The sequence below is a fragment of the Oryctolagus cuniculus genome, chromosome 2 (genome assembly GCF_964237555.1).
Source record: "Oryctolagus cuniculus chromosome 2, mOryCun1.1, whole genome shotgun sequence".
In the NCBI taxonomy this organism is placed as follows: domain Eukaryota; kingdom Metazoa; phylum Chordata; class Mammalia; order Lagomorpha; family Leporidae; genus Oryctolagus; species Oryctolagus cuniculus.
Genome location: NC_091433.1, coordinates 55756498 through 55782701, shown reverse-complemented (window position 1 = coordinate 55782701; position 26204 = coordinate 55756498). Strand labels below are relative to the sequence as shown.

General features: G+C 37.9%; 1 protein-coding gene and 2 long non-coding RNA genes across 5 annotated transcripts in view; 1 reads left to right on the top strand and 2 right to left on the bottom strand.

Moving 5' to 3' along the window:
• The window catches only part of SCRG1 (stimulator of chondrogenesis 1), a 35808-nt gene extending 21604 nt beyond the window's left edge, over positions 1–14204 (top strand). The window contains exons 2-3 of the long non-coding RNA XR_515364.4: positions 11190–11445; positions 14038–14204. This is a non-coding gene — a long non-coding RNA (stimulator of chondrogenesis 1). The remainder of the gene's footprint in view (positions 1–11189; positions 11446–14037) is intronic.
• The window catches only part of SAP30 (Sin3A associated protein 30), a 124168-nt gene that overhangs the window by 92863 nt on the left and 5101 nt on the right, over positions 1–26204 (bottom strand). The window lies entirely within an intron of this gene.
• Positions 868–26192, bottom strand: LOC103345485 (LINE-1 retrotransposable element ORF2 protein). Of its 2 annotated transcripts, XR_001792410.3 has the most exons (4): positions 16037–26192; positions 14438–14490; positions 13854–13921; positions 868–3334 (listed from the first exon to the last, which is right to left on the bottom strand). It is a non-coding gene; the product is annotated as an LINE-1 retrotransposable element ORF2 protein (long non-coding RNA). The 2 variants fall into 2 exon arrangements; XR_011386274.1 differs by lacking the exons at positions 14438–14490; positions 16037–26192 and having other exon boundaries at positions 13854–14044.

The window sequence follows — 26204 nt, the reverse complement described above, 5'->3', positions numbered from 1 at the left end:
GCATTAAAGTAAACTTAACTTTTAATTCCATTTTCCACAAATGTTTTGAAGTTCCCTTGTATTTGCTCAACTGATCTTCAATAAACCTACCAGGATTATATAATGGGGAAAGGGTAGTCTCATCAAAAAGTGGTTTTGGTGGGGCACGCATTTGATACGATAGTTAAGACACCTGCATCTCCTATCAAATGCCTGGGTTTGAGTCCTGGCTTGGCTTCCAGCTCCACCTTCCTGCTAATTCACACCCTAAGAGGCAGCAGATGATGGTTCAAGTACTTGGGTGCCTGCTACCCACGTGTTAGATTCAGATTGTGTTCTGGTTTCTTGGCTTTAGCCTAGTTCAGGCCTGGCTGTTGCAGGCATTTGGGGAGTGAATCAGTAGAGGGATGACTCTCTCCCTCTTGCTCTCTTTCTCTGTCTTTTGAATAAAATGAAAAAATATAAATTAAAAATGTTTAAATGGTGTTAAAAACTGCATATCTACATGCAAAAGAATGAAATTGGACCCTTATACTCAACATACATCATACATACATCATACATTATACATCATCATACTCAAGATCAAAATGGTTGGCACCAGAGGACATTATATTGAATGAAATAAGACACAGAAAGACAAATATCGTATGTTCTCCCTTATAAGTGGTAGCTAAGATTTAAAAAATAATAAGAAAATTTTAAAAAATGTCTCTGTGTATAAGTTTTGCTGCAAATATAGTGTTTTGCCAAATTTTGTTTTTTCTTTTTTAAAAAAGTTTTATTTATATAAAGTGAACAAATTTCATGTATTTCTTTTTTTATTTATTTATTTATTTATTTAATGAATATAAGTTTCCAAAGTACGAATAATGGATTACAATGGCTTCCCCCCCATACCGTCCCTCCCACCCACAACCCTCCCCTTTCCCACTCCCTCTCCCCTTCCATTCACATCAAGATTCATTTTCGATTATCTTAATATACAGAAGATCAGCTTAGTATACATTAAGTAAGGATTTCAACAGTTTGCTCCCACACAGAAACATAAAGTGAAAAATAATAGATGATTTTTTAAATGATGATGAAATCAGATCAGACCTATTGTCATGTTTAATCCCAGTGAGAGTCAAGTTGGGAGTTGATAGTTTCTTTTCTTTTCTTTTTTTTTTTTTTTTTTTTTTACAGAGGATCAGTTTAGTATGCATTAAGTAAAGATTTCAACAGTTTGCACCCCCATAGAAACACAAAGTGAAATATACTGTTTGAGTACTCGTTATAGCATTAAATTTCAATGCACAGCACATTAAGGACAGAGATCCTACATGAGGAGTAAGTGCACAGTGACTCCTGTTGTTGACTTTACCAATTGACACTCCTGTCTATGGCATCAGTAATCTCCCTATGCTCCAGTCATGAGTTTCCAAGGCTATGGAAGCCCTCTGAGTTCTCCGATTCTTATCTTGTTTAGACAAGGTCATAGTCAAAGTGGAGGTTCTCTCCTCCCTTCAGAGAAAGGTACCTCCTTCTTTGAAGACCTGTTCTTTCCACTGAGATCTCACTCATAGAGATCTTTTGCCAGAGTGTCTTGGCTTTCCATGCCTGAAATACTCTCATGGGCTTTTCAGCCAGATCCGAATGCCTTTAGGGCTTATTCTGAGGCCAGAGTGCTGTTTAGGACATCTGCCATTCTATGAGTCTGCTGAGTATCTCACTTCCCATGTTGGATCACTCTCCCCTTTATTTATTCTATCGGTTAGTGTTAGCAGGTACTAGACTTGCTTATGTGCTCCCTTTGACTCTTAGTCCTTTCATTATGATCAATAGTGAACTGAAATTGATCACTTGGACTAGTGAGATGGCATTGGTACATGCCACCTTGATGGGATTAAATTGGAGTACCCTGGTATGTTTCTAACTCTACCATTTGGGGCAAGTCAGCTTGAGCATGTCCCAAATTATACATCTCTTCCCTCTCTTATTCCTACTCTTGTGTTTAACAGGGATCACATTTCAGTTAAATTTCAACACTTAAGAATAACTGTGTATTAATTACAGAATTAAACCAGTCATATTAAGTAGAACAGACAAAAAAACTACTAAGAGGGATAATGTATTAAGTTGTTCATTAACAGTCAGGGCTATGCTGAACAAGTCACCGTTTCCCATAGTGTCCATTCCACTTCAACAGGTTTCCTTTTTGGTGTTCAGTCAGTTGTCACCAATCAGGGAGAACATATGGTATTTATCCCTTTGGGACTGGCTTATTTCACTCAGCATGATGTGTTCCAGATTCCTCCATTTTGTTGCAAATGACTGGATTTCGTTGTTTCTTACTGCGGTATAGTATTCTAAAGAGTACATATCCCATAATTTCTTTATCCAGTCTACCGTCGATGGGCATTTAGGTTGGTTCCAGGTCTTAGCTATTGTGAATTGAGCTGCAATAAACATTAGGCTGCAGACTGCTTTTTTGTTTGCCAATTTAAATTCCTTTGGGTAAATTCCAAGGAGTGGGATGGCTGGGTCGAACGGTAGGGTTATCTTCAGGTTCCTGAGGGATCTCCAGACTGACTTCCATAGTGGCTTGACCAGCTTGCATTCCCACCAACAGTGGGTTAGTGTCCCTTTTTCCCCACATCCTCGCCAGCATCTGTTGTTGGTGGATTTCTGTATGTGAGCCATTCTAACCGGGGTGAGGTGAAACCTCATTGTGGTTTTGATTTGCATTTCCCTGATTGCTAATGACCTTGAACATTTTTTCATGTGCCTGTTGGCCATTTGGATTTCCTCTTTTGAAAAATGTCTATTGAGGTCCTTGGCCCATCTCCTAATTGGGTTGTTGGTTTTGTTTTTGTGGAGTTTCTTGATCTCCTTGTAGATTCTGGTTATTAACCCTTTATCTGTTGCATAGTTTGCAAATATTTTTTCCCATTCTGTCGGTTGTCTCTTCACTCTCCTGACTGTTTCTTTTGCAGTACAGAAACTTCTCAATTTGATGCAATCCCAATAGTTAATTTTGGCTTTGACTGCCTGTGCCTCCCGGGTCTTTTCCAGAAACTCTTTGCCTGTGCCAATATCTTGAAGGGTTTCTCCAATGTTCTCTAGTAACTTGATGGTGTCAGGTCGTAGATTTAGGTCTTTAATCCATGTTGAGTGGATTTTTGTGTAAGGTGTAAGGTAGGGGTCTTGCTTCATGATTCTGCACGTGGAAATCCAATTTTCCCAGCACCATTTATTGAATAGACTGTCCTTGCTCCAGGAATTAGTTTTAGATCCTTGATCGAATATAAGTTGGCTGTAGATGTTTGGGTTGATTTCTGGTATTTCAATTCTGTTCCATTGGTCTATCCATCTGAAATTTCATGTATTTCATGTATACAGATTTAAGATCATAATGATACTTCTGACTCTACTTTTTCTCCAGCCCATACTCCCACCCTGTCTTCCTTCTTTTATTGTTTTTTCTGTTAATTTTTACAATGATATACTTTCAGTTTATTTTATAATCACAAGCTTAACCCTCCACCAAATAAAGAATTCAACAAGTAGTATGTAGAAAAACCATTGTTCTTCAAAAGTATGGACAAGGGCTGTAATCAATTATTATAAACAATAATCAAATCTCAGAATGTCAATTTTGCTATATACAATACATTCTTTACACTCTGAATATTAGTTTTAACAAATCAGGGAAAACATGTTATTAGTCTTTTGGAATTGGCTTATTTCAACTAAGCATAATAGTTTCCTATTGCATCCATTTTGTTGCAAAAGGCAGGATTTCATTCTTTTTTATGAGTAGTAAGTATTCCATAGTATAAATATGCCACATTTTCTTAGTACTTTGTCACATTGTTAATCAGTGTATACTACTATAGTTTTTGTTGTTGTTGTTGTGTTTTTTGTTTGTTTTTTTGTTTGTTTTTTGACAGGCAGAGTGGACAGTAAGAGAGAGAGAGAGAAAGGTTTTCCTTTTGCCGTTGGTTCACCCTCCAATGGCCGCTGTGGCCGGCGCACCACGCTGATCCGAAGCCAGGAACCAGGTGCTTCTCCTGGTCTCCCATGCGGGTGCAGGGCCCAAGCACTTGGGCCATCCTCCACTGCACTCCCTGGCCACAGCAGAGAGCTGGCCTGGAAGAGGGGCAACCAGGACAGAATCAGGCGCCCCAACCGGGATTAGAACCCAGTGTGCTGGTGCCGCAAGGTGGAGGATTAGCCTATTGAGCCACGAGGCCAGCACTACTATAGTTTTAATGATTCCGTGACTATTTAAAAATGTATGTTGTATCAGTGAAGTTGAACATATTTTCATTTAATTATTGCTTATAGCCTTCACCCATTTTCCTGCTCAACTATGGTCTTTATACTTTTTATTTGTTGAACTCTTTATTTAGTGGAGTATCAGGCTTTTATCTATAATTTAAGTTAAAAATATGTTATCTCAAAAATCGTAAAACATTAAGCTAAAAATAAATTTAAAATAGATTAAAGAGTAAAATGTAAGATCTAAAACTAAACCTTCTAGAAGAAAACACACGGTAAAAGCTTCTTGACAGTGACCTTAGCAGTGATGGTTTTGAATATGACACAAAAAACATAGGCAATGAAAACAAAAATAGACAAGTGGGACTATAGTAAAATAAATGCTTCTGCACACAAAGAAAACAATCACTAGAGTAAAAAGGGAAACTATGAAATGGAAGAAAAATATTTGCAAACCATATAAGGGGTTATTTTACAGTATATAAGGAACTTTTACAACTCAATAGCCAAAAAACTTAATAACTCAATTTTTAAATGGGCTAAAGACTTAAATAGACATTTCTCCAAAGAAGATATATAAATGATCACAGATATAAGAAAAGATGCTGATATAATTAATCATGAAAATGCAAATCCAAATCACAATCAAATATTATTGCAAAACTTTGAGGATGGCTGTTATCAAAAAAAAAAGACAACATGTTTTGGTAAAGATGTGGAAAAATTGTAACTCTTGCACACTATTGGTCAGAAATGCAAAATGCAAAATTGTGTGCAATTACAATGGAAGACAATATGGAGGTTCCTCCAAAAATTAAAAACAGAACTATCATATGATTCAGCAATTCTACTTCTGAGTATTCATCCAAAAGAATTCAAATCAAGATCTCCAAGAGCCATTAACTCTTCCATGTTCATTGCAGCAAGATTCACAATAGCCAAGATGTGGAAACATCCTAAACCCTTACTGACAGATGAATGGATTTTGAATTTTTATATGATTTACATACAATTGAATATCATTCAGTCTTTTTTTTTTTTTAAGACTTATCTATTTTACTTGAAAGTCAGAGTTACACAGAGAGGAAGGAGAGGCAGAGGGAGAGGTCTTCCATCCGCTGGTTCACTCCCCAATTGGCCTCAATGGCTGGAGCTGCGCTGATCTGAAGCCAGGAACCAGGATCCAGGAGCTTCCTCCAGGTCTCCCACACGGGTGCAGGGGCCCAAGGGCTTGGGCCATCTTCTATCACTTTCCCAGGCCATAGCAGAGAGCTGGATAGGAAGTGGAGCAGCTGGGACTAGAATCAGTGCCCATATGGGATGCCAGCACTGCAGGCAGTGGCTTTACCCACTATGCCACAGCGTCGGCCCCATATTATTCAGTCCTGTTAAAGAATAATATTCTGCAATATGCAGCAACATGACTGAAACTTGAGGATATAATGCTAAGTGGAATAAGCCAGGCACAGAAGAACAAATACTGTATGATTTCATTTATACAAAGTATTTAAAATATTCAGTCATTAAAGCAAAGAATCAAATGGTGATTCCAGGAACTAGGGGGAGGGAAATGGAGAGTTGCTAATCAACAGGTATAAAATTCAATTGTGTGGGGCTGGCACTGTGGTGTAGTAGGCTAAGCCTCCACCTAAGGCCCTGGCATCCCATATGGGTGCAAGTTCGTGTCCCGGCATCTCTTCTTTCAATCCAGCTCTCTGCTATGTCCTGGAAAAGCAGTAGAAGATGGCCCAAGTCCTTGGGCCCCTGCACCAACATGCAAGACATGAAAGAAGCTCCTGGGCTGTGGTGGCCATTTGGAGAGTGAACCAGTGGGTGGAAGACCTTTCTCTCTGTCTCTTCCTCTCTCTGTCTGTAACTCTACCTCTCAAGTAAATAAATAAAATCTTTTTTAAAAATTCAATTGTGCAAGATGAAGAACTTTTATTGATTTGCTGCACAATGCTGCGCCTGTATTTATTGTATACTTAAACATCTAATAAGAGTATAGATCACATGTTAAGTATTGCTACTACAAAAAAATCAACATACCTGAAATGTAAAATTGCAAATAAATAAATGTGAACATATGGAAAAATATTTTCATAGATCATAAGATTCAATATTATGTCTGCCCAAATTTACCCAAATGGAAATTCCTATAGCTTTAATCTATAGAAATTGACAAGTTGATACTAAGATCATACAGAAATGCATAAGACCTAGAATTGCCAAAATAGCTTTGTAAAAGAAGAACAAAACATTGCATATCAAACTTTACCTAATCCCAAGATTATAAAGTATAGTAATCAAAATTGTAGTTTCGGCATGAAGACAAAACAGAGCAGTGAGAGAAAAATGAGAGTACAGAAACACATCCTCACTTAATATTGAAAACCGATATTTGACAGAGCTGCAAAGGCAATTCATCTGGAGAAGTAACAGTCTTTTTCACATATCATGCTGAAACTATTGAATAATCATGTTTTTATTAAACAGAGCTTCAATTCACACCATGTGCTATATACTAAAATGAACTAAAACAGATCATGAAACTAAATGTAAAAGCTAGAACTATAAAACTTGCTGAAAAAAAATAAGAGAAATCTTGTGATCTTAGGTAAGGCAATGATTTCCTAAATATTACATCAAAAGTACAATCCAAAAAGAATACAGATAAATTCTACTTAATCAGTTTTGAGAACTTTTGCCCTTTTAAAATCACAGTTAAGAAAAATGAAAGTGAAAGCCATAGATAAATGTTTGAAACATACATGCCTAGTAGAGAACTTGCATCTAAAATATGGAAAGAACTCTCAAAACTTTAAAAAAAAATAAGCAAGCCCATTTTTAAATGAGTGAGAGATGTGAGAATACACTTCATAAAAGAAGATGCACTAACAAACAAGCACTTGAAAAGATTTTCAACATCACTAATCACTAAGGAACCACAATATAAAAGCACAGTGGGATAGCATTATACAACTCTAAGAATAGTCAAAATTTTAAGACTGACCATGCCAGGGATTGGGGTATATGAAGAAACTAGAACTTTCAGACATTGCTTGTGGGTATGTAAAATGGTATAACCACTTTATAAAAACGGTGGCAATTTCTTAAAAAGTTAAACATACACCTACCATTCAACTAAGAGATTCTGTTAGGTCATTGCTTAAGAGTAATGAAAATCATGATCTTACAAATACTTGTACATAAATGTCCATATTGTTTTATTTATGATGGCTCCAAATTGAAAATGATGCAAGTGTTCATCAACATGTCAATGGACAAATAATTCTCAGTATTTGTATATAGATAATGGAACACTTCTTAGCAATAAAAGGCAATCAGCTATTGATAACCACAACAGCATATGTAAACCTCAAAATTAGTATATTGAGTGAAAAAGATAAAGACTATATATATTTCATGATTCTACTTATATGAAAATCTCAAATATGCAAATTAATCTGTGGCAACAGAAAGTAGATCAGTGTTTGCCTGAGGAGGGTAGGAAACAGGCAGAGATGGATTACAAAAGGTATGAGGAAATTTTTTGTCTTTTTTTTTTTTTTTTTTTTCATTTGAGAAGCAGAGAGAGAGAGAGACAAACAGAAAGCACTTCTGTCTTCTGGTTCACTCACCAGACACCCAAAACAGCCAGTGCTGGAGCCAGGGACCCAAATATTTGGGTAATCATCTGCTGCCTCCCAGGATGCATAGTAACAGGAGGCTAGAGGAGATGTGAAAGAGCTGCGAATCCAACCAGGCACTCTGATAGAGGATGCAGGTTTCCTAGGCAGGTACTTAAGCTGCTGGGACAAATGTCTGTCCCCAGGGTGAGGAAATTTAGGGATGATAAATATGTTCGTTATCTTCATTGTGGTGATGGTTTCATGTGAATATTACATGCCCAAATTTATCAAATTGTATACATTAAATATTTACAGTTTATTATGTCAATTCTATTTCAATAAAGCTATTTAAAAAACTGTCTAGGTTGTGGGGCTCAGTCCAATACCCTAATATTATTTGAAAGCTTAATGGTTGTGGAACTTCCTTCCACATAGTAAATGCTCTGGGAGTAACTTGAATTTCTTTTCTTGAAGATTAACTTGAAAAAATTTGAGGAAATGTGGCTTTTTAATAACATCACATATTTTATGGGTATTAAATAATGTCCTAATCTGAGGTAACTAAGAACTAGAGCACCTCAGAGAATTAGATTTTTTAAAGTATGAAACTTAAAGTATGATCTGCAAAAAAACAGTTAGAAGGGGAAGGGAGGGGAGGGGAGGGGAGGGGAGGGGAGGGGAGGGGAGGGGAGGGGAGGGGAGGGAAGGGAAGGGAAGGGAAGGGAAGGGAAGGGAAGGGAAGGGAAGGGAAGGGAAGGGAAGGGAAGACGGGAAGGGTTTATTTCAGGTCATGGCTTTGGAGGTTCACAGTTCAAAATCTGGCAGCTCTGTTTGTCTGGCATCTGATGAGAGTGGAGACTGGCTATGGTGAGCACATGGAGGAAGCAAGATCACGTAGCAAGCCAGAGAGCAGAGAGAGACACAGGAAGCATGCTCTACCATGTGGTCTCTCCTTGTAAAGCTATCATGACTGGATCTTGGAGCTCTACCCTAGTGACCTAATCCAATTCAGTTACTTCTCAAAGCTCCGACCTTCAATCACCATAATTGGATTTAGTTTCCACATTTAATTCATCCATCTATGACCTTGGGGTTTAAAAGTCTGCAGCAGTTGGGAAGCCAAATCTTGTTCAGATTATAAAATTTACCTACGGCCGGCGCCGCGGCTCAATAGGCTAATCCTCCGCCTGTGGCACCGGCACCCCGGGTTCTAATCCCGGTCACTCCTCTTCCTGTCCAGAGCTCTGCTGTGGCCCGGGAAGGCAGTGGAGGATGGCCCAAGTCCTTGGGGCCTGCACCCGCATGGGAGACCAGGAGAAGCACCTGGCTCCTGGCTTTGGATCAGTGCGGTGCACCGGCCGTGGCGGCCATTTGGGGGGTGAACCAACAGAAGGAAGACCTTTCTCTCTGTCTCTCTCTCTCTCACTGTCCACTCTGCCTGTCAAAAAATAAATAAATAAATAAATAAATAAATAAATAAAATAAAACTTACCTAAAAAAATTCACCTTTAGGATGTATCTGATCACTAAGGACTTTCTTCTTGTCCACAATATGGTTTTTTCAAAATACAGCCTGCAACAAGAATCTGTCCTTTCCTCTTTTTTTTTTTTTTTTTTTGACAGGCAGAGTGGACAGTGAGACAGAGAGACAAAGGTCTTCCTTTGCCATTGGTTCACCCTCCAATGGCCGCCGCGGCCAGCGCGCTCTGGCCTGCGCACCGCGCTGATCTGATGGCAGGGGCCAGGTACTTATCCTGGTCTCCCATGGGGTGCAGGGCCCAAGCACTTGGGCCATCCTCCACTGCACTCCCGGGTCACAGCAGAGAGCTGGCCTGGAAGAGGGGCAACCGGGACAGAATCCGGTGTGCCGGCGCCGCAAGGCGGAGGATTAGCATAGTGAGCCGCGGCGCCAGCCCCTTTCCTCTTTTAATGGTAGAAAAGATACTTTGGCACCTGTCAACAAGATGAAATCTGAGTGGCTGTGGTTTCTAATTCTGATTCCTTTACTATTTTGTTAATCTACCTTTGCTACAATAGCCTCTATTTTCTTCACATGTAATGTGCAAAATCAGAGAAATCTGATTACATAAATTATGAATATTCCTTAATTGTATGCAAAAACTGTACTTGAAGAGTTATCTCCTGGAAGAGGAATCAGACTTATTTGGTATGATCCCAAGGATTCAGACTAGGGCTGGTGGGTGGAAGCTACCAAAAATATTTTATGATAAGAGAAATGTTAGAACTATAGCAATGGAATATGCTAATTTGATCAATAATGAATTCCCTACCATGGTGGGTGTTCAAAGACAGGCTAGATTGCTATAAGGGGAATTCAAGCCTCTGTTTTCAAAGATGAAGGAGCCCATGTGGGATACAAATTCACATTACTAAAATTTTGCAACAACAATGCATTTTAATGATAATCTTGAAAATTAAAAAACTTACCTATAATTAAACATATAGAATCTCATCTGTCAAAATCAGCATAAGTGGTTATTCCTTCAGAGTGGGAAACAGGTTCTCTGACAATGTTGTTAGGATGTAAGATATGCAAGGTCAAGGACCACTGTATTTAATGATGCTATTTGTTCTAGAAATCTACCTGGTTGATGTTGATATCATCTTTAAAAAGCAATTGTTCTCTACTGAATGTATAAAAAACTTGACTTTGGGTACTTATTAAATGTAGATTCTGAATCTTACCACCATGGTCTACCCTCACCCAAGCATTTCTCCTTCAATATTTTTTTTGTGTGGAGTCTATGCATTTGAATTTTGACACATATTTCAAGTGATTGTTTTTGATAGATGGTCACAAAACTACTTTGGGCTGGCACTGTGGCATAGTGGGTAAAGCTGCCACCTACAGTGCCAAAATCCCACATGAATGCTGGTTTGAATCCCAGCTGCTCCACTTCTGAGCCAGCTCTATGCTATGGCCTGGGAACACAGTGGAAGATGGCCCAAGTTCTTGGGCCCCTGCACCCACATGGGAAACCTGGAAGAAGCTCCTGGCTCCTGGTTTTGGACTGACCCAGCTCCAGCCATTGCAGCCATTTGGGGAGCAAACCAGCGGATAGAAGATCTCTCTCTCTCTCTGTGCCTCTTCCTCTTTGTAACTCTGCATTTCAAATATATAAATAAATCTTAAAAATAACAACAAAATCTACACTTCGAAAACCACAAAGAAGAGCACAGAAAAGGCCAACTCCCATTCTTTCTAAGAGTTTGAGAATGCTATAGACGTTTATGTTCAGATTAATTTTGTAAAACAAGCACTGATGCATCTTGGTTTTTCTTCTATCTCAGGATCAAAAGTCAAAATGAAATTTATAGCACTTGCTGTCACTGTTGGACTAACTTTGCTGCTAGGAGTCCAAGCCATGCCTGCAAATCGCCTCTCTTGCTACGGAAAGATACTAAAAGACCGCAACTGTCACAACCTTCCAGAAGGAGTAGCTGACCTGACACAAATTGATGCAAACATCCAGGATCACTTTTGGGATGGGAAGGGATGTGAGATGATTTGCTACTGCAATTTCAGTGAATTGCTCTGCTGCCCAAAGTAAGGAAGGAAAATCACAAACGGTATTGCTTTGAAATATATGCAGAACAACTCTTTTAAAGATATCTCAATCATAATAGCTTTGTTGAAATTAATCATCCCTTTTAGTAAAATTCTACTCAAATCCTAACTACTTCCTAGAATCATTACCATTATGTAGGAACTCAGTGGTTTTAAGAAACTGAGTTTGGCAGAGTTTAATAAAAGTAAATGAAATCTAGAAGATTCAATGTATTGAATTCTAAATTTCCCATCTGATGCTTACCACCAAAAAGAAAAATCTTCTGGTAGTAAAATGATCCTCAAGGTTTTCATCTTAAACCAGTTTGAAAACTCATAAGATTTTTAAATACAAACCCAGTGAATGAGATCAAGTAATAAGCAGACCAGAACAATTTAGTAAGAGTCAAAGGGAAATTTTCTAGTTTTGCATATTAGTTACAGAAGTAAACTAAATAAAATTTTGCAAGAATTTTTCTACCATTGTTTTCATATTTAAAACACATTAATTTGCAAAATGGGTTTATTTTAAGTACAAAACAACAGATCAATCAATAAATATTTTTAGCTCTTGATTTTAGAAACTGTTTTCTCTGGTTATTGAGGAACTTTCAAATTTAATGATCTTGCTGGCGCCGCGGCTCACTAGGCTAATCCTCCGCCTAGCGGCGCCGGCACAAGGGGTTCTAGTCCCGGTTGGGGCGCCGGATTCTGTCCCGGTTGCCCCTCTTCCAGGCCAGCTCTCTGCTGTGGCCAGGGAGTGCAGTGGAGGATGGCCCAGGTGCTTGGGCCCTGCACCCCATGGGAGACCAGGAAAAAGCACCTGGCTCCTGGCTCCTGCCATCGGATCAGCGCGGTGCGCCGGCCGCAGCGCGCTGGCCGCGGCGGCCATTGGAGGGTGAACCAACGGCAAAGGAAGACCTTTCTCTCTGTCTCTCTGTCTCACTGTCCACTCTGCCTGTCCAAAAAAAAAAAAAAAAAATTTAATGATCTTGAGGCCGGCGCCGTGGCTCAATAGGCTAATCCTCCGCCTTGCGGCGCCAGCACACCTGGTTCTAGTCCCGGTCGGGGCGCTGGATTCTGTCCCGGTTGCCCCTCTTTCAGGCCAGCTCTCTGCTATGGCCAGGGAGTGCAGTGGAGGATGGCCCAAGTGCTTGGGCTCTGCACCCCACGGGAGACCAAGATAAGCGCCTGGCTCCTGCCTTTGGATCAGCGTGGTGCGCCGGCCGCAGCACGCTGGCCGTGGCGGCCATTGGAGGGTGAACCAAAGGCAAAAAGGAAGACCTTTCTCTCTGTCTCTCTCTCTCTCTCACTATCCACTCTGTCTGTGGAAAAAAAAAAAAAATCAAATTTAATGATCTTGAACATTTCTTACTGAAATTTAATGTTTTCAAATTACTTTGAACATATGTATGCTATCATGTTTTCATTCTTTTAAGAAATCTGAGGGTGAAAAGCCAGATATAATAATCTTGCCAAAGAAAGGTGAGGAAAGTTGAAATGACCAGCACTGTCACATATGACTAGTTACTATCAATGTGGGGACTAGAACCCAGCTATTCAACCTTAGACAAGATTGTTCTCCTACCCAGCCAATTGATTCTCAGAGTGTAGTTTCCAGAATAGCAGCTTCACTTGAGGTGTTGTTAAAAATGCCCATCCACCCTTGTGCCCCAAGGCAGACTCTGCAGTCAGAAACTTTGGAGGTGGGATCCAGCAATTATGTTTTAACAAATCCTCCAAACCCAAGTGTTTCTGATGAATTATAACGTTTGAAAAACATCTCAATGAGCAGTGCTATCAATAACTTCAGTTAAGCCAATGAAAGGACTTAATTTTTCATGGATTACATAAATGAAATGTCAACTAATACTAAAATGCCATGTGTGCTTTTATGTTATTATATGATCTGACACCAATTTACTGAAATGGACTTACGACTATCTACGTTAACAGATGAGAACAGCACTGTGGTTATATACAAGTAATTTCTCTCTGATTTGGGGATGTTGTTTTCCCAGCAATAGCAGATTTACCTTACTAAATATATATCTAGTAAAACATAATGATAATATCATTTTGTACAGACATAAAATTTTATATTAGTCCATGTGTTTTCATACATTGTCTTATGTGATTTTTCTAACCAGAGAGGAGTCAAGTAGCTTTTTAAACATTTTTCCTTTTACTATAAAACTAGAAATCTATTTAATGACTTTCTAAGAAATTTTTAATCTTTTTTTTTTCTGGGACCTCTAGATTTTAGCTTCATGGCCCATTCCCCTATCAGAGAAATGAAATTGTATGTTTGATTAGGAGATTTTGAAATTACTTAATCTTTCCCTTCCTTTATAGACAAATGATGGCATAATATCAATGGCAAATGAGGGGAAAGTGGAGTTGGTTACCTTCTTAGACTTCATTCTTCTTGTGGCTAGTGCTCTCACTCATCTCATTTTGTTTTGTTTTGTTTCACCTAAAAAAAATAGTCACATCTGAAACCCTGTAAATCATTGTCCATTTTTAACCAAAAAAGATTAGCATGTATCTTAGCTTTCAGCTGAATTTAACTGATGTTTTACTTTCTTTCAGAGATATCTTCTTTGGACCAAAGATCTCTTTTGTGATTCCTTGCAACAATCACTGAGAATCTTCATGTATTCTGGAGAATGCCATCTCTCATTTCCCAAAACTGCACTACATCAGTATAAATGTATTTCTAGTTTCTACCCATTAAAATAAAGGACAGATTCAATAAATTCTTACTTGTGTAGGACAAGTAAATTTGGTTCAACAGTAGTAATAAAAGTTAATTTTAGTATTCTTTGTGCATATTATTGGCATTGGTTTAAAATTTGTCTAAAATTTTTCATTTACCACATTCAGTGAAAGAATTCAGTATCCCAGATGAATATCCACATTCCTGGTTCAAAGATTAAGAATACTGTCAGGTCTTAGTTGGAAATTATTGACTGTGTATACTTGTACTTACTGCTGGAAGAATCATGGATAAACTGAGTTTCTTGGAAGACAAGCCATAGATTTCTAGTAAGAAAAAACGGAACCCATACTTGAGTGTATATTATATATTCCAAGTACTTAAAGTGCATTTTCATTTTTCTCTCATAGCAAACAAAAACAAAAACCTTCTAGACAAATATCATCCTTCTCATTTTTCAAATGTCAACTCAAGCTTAACATATTTGCTAAATATCAGAGTAGAATTCCACTTCCAAAGCCCATATACTACACTTGGCTATATCTTTAACATTATGATTCATGTATTTAAGTATCAATATTTCTTGAGAATAACAAAACACACATTAAAATAAATACATACTGGATGTCAATTTAGTCACAAAAATTTTCAAATTAAATAAAACAGATGCTTTAAAAGATAATTTCTGATTACTAGAGGAGACAGCTCTGGATTCTGCCCTTATATCTTAAGAGGCATGCATCTAATCACAGTGGCCATTAGAAGTAATTTCAGAAAGCCTTTCAATAAAATATATTAAATGTATGCTAATTATCAGTCATTATTAACATACAGTAATGAATAATATGAATTTACCCTCTTGGAACTTCTGCTTAACAAATGTGAAATAATTTAACAAATAATTATGTATAAATGTGAAGCCTGCTACAGAGAATAGGGTGAAATACACAGCATTATGGGGAAAAGTTTGAGAAGCACCACAGCACATGGGCAATTTGGGAGAAATCCTTTTGGAGTTAAAATGACACTATTTCATTGAAATACATCCTTGGAGGTTCCTGTCCTGTTTATGAACATGACAGAACATTATGCAGTATTTATTCAGTGTTCAGTAAGTATTACTATGTTGGTGGAAACAATTTTGAAGTAATTATAATTCAGTTGCTCTTAAAGTCTTTACAAACACAATTCTGAACATATTTTCAAGTAGTATGACTACCTACAAAATGCATGACAAAGTAGAATTATAAGATGAAATTCAACTACATTTTTTTAGAAATGAATGCACTAAAGAAGCACATGACCTTCTTTATTTTGCCTAATAAAAGTAAAAACAAATGTTCATACACTTATTTTATGCAATGTTTTCTGACTTGCTCACCATGTTTTTAAAAGCAAACGTTTCATTCAATCACACTAATGAGTAGATCCTTTATTTTTCCAAGAGATTTTAGACTACAACTAAGCTTTTATTTAAAATTTTTTATTTTACTAAACATTGTCTTGCAACAATTGAATGAGGTAGATACTGTCTTTACCCTGTTCTATGGGGAAAAAAATGCAAAAGTTTGGAGAAATTAAGTTGTTGATCTAAGTTTACATTATCAGTGAGCAGTAGAGCTAGGTTTTGAATATGGCCACTCTTACTCTTATCTAATCTTAATCACCACATTGTTTGATAGTATTGTCTTGCTTATTTCTTTTTAGAAAAGTGAACTTTCACTCAGATGGTGTATAATTCAGATGGTGTATAATTCAGAGCGCTATTATATGCTAAATGCTTATTGAATAATAATTTCTGTATTTTTTTACATTCTGTAACCTTATTCTATGAGTACCACACTGCTGAGCAAAACTGACAGTAGTACTTACTAATAGCTCATTTCTTCTTGATAAAATTCCTCCTTTCCTCATCATAATCAATAGGTACTCCTTGAACATTGTTGTTCCCTGGGATTAGTTACTAGTCCTAAAGGATTATTAGAAAATTGAAAGCAGTATCAAGTTCAAAAACAATGAGAAACAACTATGGAAAAAAGGGAAGAACAGGTAGGAACATTTGTGGATCATTTTGCAACTTTAATTTCTTTATAATTGCCAATATATACACATGAATTCTTTTTATAATAAATCATTTTTGCAAAAGAAGGAACAAGATAAAGATACCTGCTTTCACTCCAGCTATTTAACATTGCACTGGAAGACCTAGCCAGATATATTTGGCAAGAAAAAGAAATAGGTCATTCAAATTGGAAGTCAGAAGTAACACTATCTTTATTTATAAACAATATGATTTTCTATATAGAAAATACCATGGAATTACACACACACACATACACACACTACTAGACCTAACAAATTCAGCACAGTTGCAGGGTTAACACACAAAGTCACTTTTTTTTTTAAAGGGTGTATTTATTTATTTGAAAGTCAGAGTTACAGAGAGGGAGGGAGAGACACAGAGATATCTTCCATCTGCTGGTTCATTCCCCAGATGGTTTCAATGATCAGAGTTGATTCAAGTAGAAGCCAGGTACAGGAGCTTCATCTGGGTCTCCCACATGGGTAGAATGGGCCCAAACATTTGGAACACCATCTGCTGCTTTTCCCAGGCCATCAGCAGGAAGCTGGATCAGAAGTGGAGCAACCAGAACACAACCAGTAACACAGGCAGTGGCTTTACCTGCTATGTCACAATACCAGCCCCCACAAAATAACTTTCTATCTACCACTAATGAACAATCCAGAAAAGAAATTAAGAAAACAATTATATTTATAATAACATCAAGAGAATAAAATATGTAAGAATAAATTTAACCAAAGAGTTGAAAGATTTGTATACTGGAAATTGCAAAATGTTATAGGAAGAAGTTAAGAAAGAACTAAATAAAGAAAGATGTTCAATATCTATAGATCAGAACTCTTAATATTGTAAAAATGGTGATCTTAAAGAAATCTACAGTTTCAACACAACCCCAAGAAAATTCTAGTGGCCTTTTGTGCAAAGACAGAAAAATCAATCTCTCAAATTTACATGGGTCTTCAAGGAGCCCTAAATAGCCAAAACTATTTGTTTTAATGCTGACACAGAAAGACATAGAAGGACCCAGGGGAAGTTCCTGGCTCCTGGCTTCAGATCGGCACAGCTCTGCTGGCCATCTAAGGAGTGATCCAGCAGATGGAAGGCCTCTCTCTGTCTCTACCTCTCTCTGTAACTCTCTCTTTCAAATAAATAAAATAAATCTTAAAAAAAAAAAAAGAGTGTAGTACTAGCATAAGAGATCTATAGACCAATGGAACAGAATTGAAAGCACAGAAATAAACACCAACATGTATGGGCAAATGATTTTCAGTGGTTTGAAGACACTGGGGAAAGAATAGCCTCTTTAACAAGTGGTACTGGGCCAACTGGCTATCCACATGCAAAAGAATAAAGTTGGACTCCTATTTCACTCCATATATGAAAACTACCTCACAACGACCCAACAATCTAGATTTAGGAGCTACAACTACAAAACTCCTAGAAGAAAACAAAAGTATTAAAATACATGATATTGGATTTGGCCAGAGACTCTTAAATTTGGAACTAAATGTATGAACTACAAAAGATAAAGCAGATCAACTGGAATACATAAAAATGAAAAATTTTCATGCATCAAAGAACAGTACCAAAAATGTAAAAAGGTAACATAAAATGGGAGAAAATATTTGCAAGACATATATTATGTAAAGTATCATACACTTCATATTTAATAGCCAGAATAAATAAAAGGAGTTCTACAACTCAACAACAACAACAAAAAAACCAAACATTTCAGGCCCTTAGTTACAGCCTGGCTCAGCCTTAGCTGTGGCAGCCATTTGTGAAATTGAGGATCTCTCTCTCTGGCTCTGCCTTTCAAATAAATAAACAGATAAAGAAATAAATATTTTAAAAAATGGAAAGAAGGAATTGGATGAACACTTTTCCAAAGAAGATATACAAGTGGCCAATAAGCATATGAAAAGATGTTTAATATTATATTATTAGAGAATTACAAAGTCAAAACCATAGTGAGGTACCACTATGACACAATAGGAAGGCTTTAAACACACACACGCACACACACACACGAAATACAACTATAGGCACAGTGGAGCAATAGGAGCCTAGTGAGCCTTGGCATCGGTCAATAAGAGCCTTGTTAGGTTACTGGTAGGAATGTAAAATGGTACAAAAACTAGAAAGAGTTTGGAAGTTTCACGAAAAGTTAAATATAGAATTATTGTGTGAGTCAATAATTCCATTGCTGGATACACCTAAGAGATGAAAACATATGTCCAAAATAAAAAAAATTTCTGAAAACAAGTGGAGATGACAATTAATCATATCTAAACTTACGGGATACAGCAAAAGCTGTGTTAAGAGGGAAGCTTATAGCAATCAGTGCCTACATGAATAAATGGGAAAGGTAGAAAATAAATGAGCTATCAATGAATCTCAAGAACTTAGAAAAACAACAACAAACCAAACCCAAAATGAGTAGAAGAAAGAAATAATTAGAGAAGAAATAAACAAAGTTGAAACAAAAAAAAATACAAAAGATTAGCAAAATGAAGAGCTGGTTTTTGAAAAATAAAATCTGAGATGAAAAAGAAAATGTAACAACAGATATCACAGAAAAAAAAAGAATCATCAGGAATTACTACAATCAGCCCTATGGCAACAAATTGGGAAACGTAAAAGAAATGGATAGATTCCTAGACATATACAATCCACCAAAATTGAGTCACAAAGATATAGAAAACCCAAACAGATCAGTAACAAAGATGGAGACTGAATCAGTAATAAAGACCCTCCCAACAAAGAACGCCCAGGACAGGATGGCTTCACTTGCTGAATACTAACAAACATTTATTTTTTATTGTTTTAAAGATTTTATTTATTTATTTGAGAGATAGAGTTACAGCAAGTGTGAGGGAGAGACAGAGAGAAAGGTCTTCTTTCCATTGGTTCACTCCCTAAATGGCCGCAATGGCTGGAGCTGCACTGATCTGAAGCCAGGAGCCAGGAGCTTCCTTCTAGTCTCCCATGCGGATGCAGGGGCCCAAGCACTTGGGCCATCCTCTACTGCTTTCCCAGGCCATAGCAGAGAGCTGGAGTGGAAGAGGAGCAGCCAGGACTAGAACTGGAGCCCATATGGAATGCTGGCGCTGCAGGTGGAGAATTAACCTATTGCACTGTGGTGCTGACCCCTCTACCAGACATTTAAAGAATAACAAATTCCGGTTCTTCTCAAGCTATTCAAAACAACTGAAAGGGAGGGAATCCTCCCAAACTCCTCCATGAAGCCTGTATCACCTTAATTCCCAAGCCAGAAAAAGATACAGCAGAGAAAGAGAACTATAGACCAATATCTCTGATGAATATATATGCAAAAACCCTCAACAAATTATTAGTTAATTGAATCCAACAACACCTCAGAAAGATCACTCATCTGGACAAAATGGGATTTATCCCTGGTATGCAGGAATGGTTTAACACTCACAAATCAACAAATGTGATAAATCATATCAACAAACTGAAGAACAAAAACCATATGGTTATCTTAAAACATACAAAGAAAGCATTTGATAAAATACAGCATCCTTTCATGATGAAAACCTTAAGCAAATTGGGTATAGAAGGAACATCCCTCAACATAATCAAGGCAACTTATGACAAACCCACAGCCAGCATCCTATTGAACAGGGAAAAGCTGGAAGCATTCCCCACCAAGATCCAGAACCAGACAAGGATGCCCACTCTCACCATTGTTGTTTAATATAGTCATGGAAGTTTTAATATAGTCATTTAGTTTTAGCCATTAGGCAAGAAAAAAAAAGGGACACAAATTGGAAAGGAGGAAATCAAAGTATCCCTATTTGCAGATGACAAGATCCTCTATATAGGGGATCCAAAGACTCCATTAAGAGACTATTGAAACTTATATGAGTTTGGTAAAGTGGCAGGATATAACATCAACACAGAAAATCAATAGCCTTTGTATACACAGAAAACGTCATGGATGAGAAAAAGCTTTCTCTTTTTTTGTAAGATTTATTTATTTATTTGAAAGTCAGAGTTACACAGAGAGAGGAGAGGCAGAGAGAGTGAGAGAGAGGCCTTTTATCCAATGGTTCACTCCCCAAATGGCCTCAACAGCTGGAGCTGCACCAATCTGAAGCCAGGAGCCAGGAGCTTCCTCCAGGTCTCCCATGTGGGTGCAAGGTCCCAAGTACTTGGACCATCTTCCACTACTTTCCCAGGCCACAGCAGAGAACTGGAAGCGTCCTGGCACTTCAGGCCAGGACAGCGTTAACCCGTTGAGCCACAATGCCATCCCCTGAGAAAGAACTTTCAAGATCAATTTCATTCACAATAGCTACCAGAAAAATCAAATACTTTGGAATAAATTTAACCAAGGATGTCAGGTAGCTCTACAATGAAAATTAAAAGACACTAAAGAAAGAAATTGAAGACATTAAAAAATGGGAAAATCTTCCATGTTCATGGATTGGAAGAATCAACATCATCAAAATGCGCATAATACCAAAGCAATAATTTACAGATTCAATGTGATCCCATTCAAAATACCAATGACATTCTCATATCCAGGAAAAATGATGCTAAAATTCATATGGAAACACATGGGACCCAAATAGCTAAAGCAATCATATACAACAAAAACAAAACTGGAGGCATAATAATACCTGATTTCAAGATGTACTACATGGAAGTTAAAATCAAAACAGCCTGGTACTGGCATAGAAACAGACTTATAGACCAATGGAACAGAATAGAAACTCCAGAAATCAATCCATGATCTACAAATAACTTATCTTTGACAAAGGAGCTAAAATCAGTCCCTGGAAGAATGACAGTCTTTAACGAATGGTGCTAAGGAAACTGGATGTCCAAGTGTAGAAATATGAAACCAGAACCTTACCTTACACCTTACACAAAAATCCACACAAAGATATCGAAGACCTAAATCTATGACCCAATACTCTCAAATTACTAATGAACATTGGGCAAACTCTGCAAGACATTGGCATAGGCAAAGACTTCTTGGGAAAGACCCCAGAAACACAGGTAATCAAAGCCAAAATTGACAAACGGGCTTGTATCAAGCTGAAAAGCTTCTGCACCACAAAAGAAACAGTCAGGAAAGTGAAGAGGCAACCCACAGAATGGGAGAAAATATTTGCAAACTATGCAACTATTAAAGGATTAATATCCAGAATCTATAAAGATCTCAAGAAATTCAACAACAAAACAAAGAATCCAGTTAAGAAATGGGCAAAGGACTTGAACAGGCATTTTTCAAGAGAGGAAATTCAAATGGCCAACAGGCACTTGAGAAAATTCTCAGGATCACTAGCCATCAGGGAAATGCAAATCAAAACCACAACAAGGTTTCATCCAGTTAGAATGGCTCACATACAGAAATCAATAAATGACAAATGCTGATAAGGATGTGGAGGAAATGGTACCCTCATCCACTACACTATTGGTGGTAATGTAAACTGGTGCAGCCACTGTGGAAGACAGTATGGATATACCTTAGAAATCTGAATATAGACCTACCATATGATCCAGTCATCCCATTCCTGGGAATTTACCCAAACCAAAAGAAATCAGCATATGAATAGTGTTATCTGTATCCCCATGTTCATTGCAGCACAATTCACAATAGCTAAGACGCGGAATCAACACAGATGTCCATCAACTGTTGACTAGATAAAGAAATTATGGTATATATACACTATGAAATACTAGTGTTATAAAAAAAAAACGGAAATCCTGTTTTTTGCAACAAGATGGACGCAAATGAAAATCATTACATTTAGTAAAATAAGCCAGTCCCAAAAAGACAACTACCATGTTTTCCCTAATCTATGGTAACTAATAGAGTATATGAAAAATAATGTTTTAGAGTAAAATAGACATTTCAAGATCTGATGATTGTTTACAGCCCTTGTCTCTTTCGTAAAGGAACAGTGTTTTTGTTGTTGTTTTCTTTATCTTCATACTTTGTTGAACTCTTTTACTACATGTAGGGTTAACTATATGATTTTTAAGTAAACTGAAAAATAGACCTTTGTAAAAATTAAGAGTGGGAATGTGAGAGGGAGGAGAAGGGATGGAGCATGTGGGAGAGGGAGGGTGGGGGGAAAGTGTCCCTGTGCTCCTAAATCTGTATGTATGAAATACATGAAATTTGTATAACTTAAATAATATTAAAAAAAAAAAAAGACTCAAACTGATAGGAAAAAAAAAACATATTCCCACAGAAAAACTTGCACAAGAATGTTCGTAGCAGTCAGCATTCCTCATATAGCCCAGATAGAAAACCAATGGTCAACAATGGGTGAATAGATCACCAAATGGTGGTATACACATATAATGGAATATTTTCAGCAATAAAAAGAATGAAACACTGATATATGCTTCAACTTATATAAGCCTTGAAAACATTATATACAAAACAAGCTAGATATAAAAGGACATAGGCTGGGCCGGCGCTGTGGCGTAGTGGGTAAATCCGCCACCTCCAGTGCCAGCATCCATGAGTGCCAGTCTGAGTCCCGGCTGCTTCACTTCCAATGCAGCTTTCTGCTATGGCCTAGGAAAGCAGTAAAAGATGGCTCAAGTCTTTGAGCCTCTGCACCCATATGAGACACTGGGAAGAAGCTCTTGGTTCCCGGCTTTGGGTCAGCACAGCTCAAGCTGTTGCAGCCAGTTGAGGAGTGAGCCAGTGGATGGAAGACCTCTCTCTCTCTCTTTCTCTGCCTCTCTGTAGCTTTGCCTTTCAAATAAATAAATCTTAAAAAAAAAAAAAAAAAAAAAAGACATAGGCTTTGTGATTCTCTTTATATGTCCATAACATGCAAATCTATGGAGACAAAAAAAAAGTGAATGGGGAGTAGAAGGAATAGAAACTATTAAATACGGATTTTTTGGGGGTGATGAAGTTTTGCAATTAGAGATGGTGGTTGTACAACATTGTGACTACACTAAATACCACCCAGCTACATATTTTTAAATGGTTGTAAATATAGAAAAAATATAGTTCATTTTCTAAAAGATATTTTTCAGGAATTAAGTTTTAGTCTTTTTCTAAATTGCTCTTTTACAGTTACCAAATGATATATTTTCTGAGGCCATGCTACACATTCAGTATGCTTTCTTCCTCCTACTTGAAAAGCAGTCAAATTCGAATTCTTCTTTTGTATCCTTACAGAGATGTTTCTAGGTTTTTTGTTCAGATATATGTAAGTAAAAAAGCCTTCCAGTGAGTTTGTAATTTTTAAAACCCAATAGAGGCTGGCACCATGGCTCACTAGGCTAATCCTCCGCCTTGCGGCGCCGGCACACCAGGTTCTAGTCCCAGTTGGGGTGCCGGATTCTGTCCCGGTTGCCCCTCTTCCAGGCCAGCTCTCTGCTGTGGCCAGGGAGTGCAGTGGAGGATGGCCCAAGTACTTGGGCCCTGCACCCCATGGGAGACCAGGAGAAGTACCTGGCTCCTGCCATATCAGCGAGGAGTGCCGCCACAGCGCGCTGGCCGCGGCGGCCATTGGAGGGTGAACCAACAGCAAAAGGAAGACCTTTCTCTCTGTCTCTCTCTCTCACTGTCCACTCTGCCTGTAAAACAAAACAAAACAAAACAAAAAAACCACACAGTGTGTACATTATATTTTCTTCAAATAAACAATAAACCACTTCTTATAAATGATGTGGTTCAGTTTCATATAGCTAAGAAAAAGAGAATTCTGGAAGACTAGAAATAAGTTGTTGGCAGCACTCTCCTTATCAATAAAGCAGCTCAGGTGGCAGGTTTTCGGTGCGGCGGGTAAGGCACTACTTAGAAGTCTGCCTCCCTATCTGAGTGGCACTATTTGGAAAGCCTGCTTCCCTTTTGGAGTGCCTGGATTCAAGCTGGTCCTGCTTCTGATTTCAGCTTCCTGATAACGTGCACCCTGGAAGGCAGCAGGTGATGGCCCAGGTACCTGAGTCCCTGTCACCAACATGGGAGATTTAGATTGAGTTCTAGGCTCCTGGCTTTGACCTGGCCCAGTTCTTGCTGTTCCATTTGGGGAACAGATCAGTGAATGGAAAATCTGTTTGTCTCTCTCTGCATTTTAATAAATAAAAAAAATTAAAATAGAAGTGTTTAAATGGTCTCAGCAAGAACAATGGAAAACTGTTTTATTGTTCACATTTTCCATCTGTCAGTATACTCAAGACACCTGAAAACATGTAGACTCATTTTCTAAGGAACCAGTATTTTAGATGCAGTACTTTTAGCTACATCAGTGATTCTCAGCCTGGTCTGATTTTGTTACTCCAGCGGATTATTTGGCAGTTTCAGGAGGTCCTTTTGGTTGGCACATCTTTGGGGAGCTACTGGCACCTAGTGGGTAGACTTCAGGAATGCTGCTAATCCTCCAACACACAGGATAGTCTCCCATATCAAAGAATTATCAGGTCCAAATGTCAACCCTGAGAAACCATGAGCTAGATTGCTGGTCTCATTCATTTTCATCCTAAAATCTGCAGCATAATCTCAGATCAGAACACTTCATTGAAACTTTTTGGTTTTCATGTCATAAGGTATAAATTTTATTTACAATGATTAAGAATTTAGTTAAGAAAACAAAGACTAAAACATGTGTGATAAAATACTGACAGAGAGGGGCAAGTCTTGTGATATAGTGGGTTAAGATGCCAAATGCAATGCCTGAAACCCCTATCTGAGTGTGGGTTCAAGTACTAGCTACTTTGTTTCTGACCCAGATTCCTGCTAATGCATCGTGGGAGGCAACAGATGATGGCTCAAGTGCTTAGGCCCCTGCCATCAACTTGGGAGTCCTGGTTGCAGTTCTGGGCTCCTGGCTTTGCCCTGGCCCAGTCCTGGCTGTGGTGGGCATTTGGGAAGTGAGCCAGTAGATGGAAGATCTGTCTCTGTTTATTTCTCTATTGCTCTGCATTTCAGGTAAATGAAAATAAATGAGGGGCCAACACCTACAGTGCTGGCATACCATATGATATCACCAAAGTTCCAGCTGTTCCACTTCCAATCCAGCTCCCTGCTAATGTGCCTAGAAAAGCAGAGGAAGATGGATCAAGTACTTGGGTCCCTGTACCCTTGTGGGAGACCTGGAGGAAGCTCCTGCCTCCTGGCTCCTGGCTCCAGATCAGCCCAGCTCTGGCTATTGCAGCCATTTGGGAGAGGGAACCAGCAGATGGAAGATCTCTGTCTCTCTGTAACTCTGCCTTTCAAATAAATAAATAAATCTTAAAAAGACAAAACAAAAACAAAGAAACAAAATGTAAAAGGGAAATATAAAACAGGTCAGAGCTATATATAATCAAAATTTAAATGAAGATCTTGTTAGATACCTAGATCTCTCCAACATAATTTTATTTTTAAAAATATTTATTTATTTGAAACATACAGTTAGAGAGAGAGGGAGAGACAGAGACAGAGAGAGGAAGAATCTTCTATCCACTAGTTTATTCCCCACATGGTGGCAATGGTCAAGGCTGGGCCATGCCAAAGCTAGGAGCTAGGTGCTTCATCTGGGACTCCCATGTAGGTGGCAGGGACCCAAATACTTGGACTATTTCCTCTCCAACTTAATTTTACTTTCCAACGTAAACTGAAAATTAAGAGGCATTAAGTGTCATACAAATATATTTTCTCTAAGACAAAATTCTGAGAAAAAGCTATTTAATTCTTTTTATTTTAACTTCAAGCACTGTGTTTATCTTTGCTGGCACATTAAGTCTTCTTTGGAAAAAGGCAGGCACATAAATTAAACTATCTGTTTTTCCTGATACTCTATAAATAAAAAATAACATAAGAAGGAAATAAAAAAGAAGATGCAGCACAATGGAAGTCTATTTTTCGAATCTGCTAGCACTATACTTTTTAAAATAATGTTAATTACGATACCCTTAATTCTAAATAAGATTGTCCCCGAAAAAGCAAATGTGTTACATTTATTCCTTCTT